Here is a 1608-nt window from a genome sequence, read left to right as displayed (position 1 = left end):
CAACCTATTTCAGTCCCTCCCCTCACTTTGTTAGTAGAATAATCGTGTTGTGCTGATGGCCCTGCATCCCCTGCTGCCAGTGCTTTCTCCAATTTATCTAGTCTATTAATAAAAGGGGCTAGTTCTTCTATGAGTGTGGCTCTCACTTTGTCATGGAGTGCCTCCATCAAATTCCGTGCCCACGGTGGGTGTGAAATATCTCCACTGACTGATTGGTGGTTATCCCGGTTGGGTTCCTGCTCCATGCCCCCCACGTGGTCAGCTGCGGTCTCCTCACAGGTTTTTTTTTCCTGGGACCGGCCTCAGAGGTTAGTTTGCGTTTGCAGTTCTTAGGGATGTTTGATGTATTGTCACATTTTTGTAACTAGCATCTATTCTCCCCCTTGAAAATATTTTGCTGTCTATCATGGCGAAATGTCCCGGCATTACAAATGTAGCACACCCATGCCCACCAAGTATGAAGAAAGATCTTATTTTCAGTTTTCCAATTGAACATTATGATTTTAGGCCTATGACCAGTAATAGGTCCAATAGGATAAATAATGTATGCACTATAGCAAAATTTTGGATTGTGTAGGCCTAGGTTGTGTAATTAAATGTAATTAAAGCTCACTTTAAATGCTATTCGGGACATAGAGGACCTTACTCCCTTTGATATTTTCCTATATTTTTGACTTTGTGACACTTGCAGAACCGTCAAGAGTGACTTACCTAGGTCTGCGCACATGCTCCATTCACTGGCTCTTTCTTCTTAAGTCTCAATCCCACCAGGGTGTCTGGTATCTTGGGTCAATTCTATGATACAACAAGCATTGGCATAGCCAATATGTCTCGCCTTTGGGACCTTATGTGTTTAGCCATGCAACACTTGATGTTGTTGCACCAAGGATATTGTGCTGGATAACTAAACACATATAAGGTACCAATTGCCAATGCTTGTTCTGCATGGCATCCATATTTACTGCCAGATACTCACATCTCCTGGTGTAAATGTGTGCCCTGTTGAATCTTTCACAGATTAAAGTTTCATTTGAAACGTTCTTATCATGGGAATGACTAGAAATGCGAATCAAAACCTTGCACGTATAGTAACTAGTCTCAATGCAACACTTCTGGGAGGTGTTCAGAACACCGTGTGACCCATAACAGAACTTCAGTGACCACATTACAGCACTGCATTCTGGGGTGTGCAAGATTGGAGTACTGAAATAGAAAACAACAGACTATCAACAGTGAAAACAATGATTCATAAAAGGAAAGCCCAGGACGTGATAAGTTGGGTTCTTGCGATGCATTCAATTGTAACACGCAGGGGAGAATGCACGGCTCAGAAATGAAGGTACCACAGAACCCTATTTTTTTGTTCAATCTAAAACACTAGTGCCCTCTCATTTTGCTTGTGTTAGATCACATTGGCGTGAAGTCTTGCACGTTTGCATTAATGTAACATCAGTGCACCGTTGCCCTCGCAACAAATTGTGCAGTTTCTCCATATTAAGGAGACTCACCAAGGAAAGGGGGGGGTAGTTGAGGCAGACACGCTCTGTAAAGGCACGCATGCAACCATACCTCCTCCCCTATGTCCTGTCAGCTTTGTGGATTGAATTC

Source organism: Triturus cristatus, chromosome 2_1 (genome assembly GCF_964204655.1).
Source record: "Triturus cristatus chromosome 2_1, aTriCri1.1, whole genome shotgun sequence".
NCBI classification, from domain to species: Eukaryota; Metazoa; Chordata; class Amphibia; order Caudata; family Salamandridae; genus Triturus; species Triturus cristatus.
Note: the sequence above shows the minus strand (reverse complement) of the source record.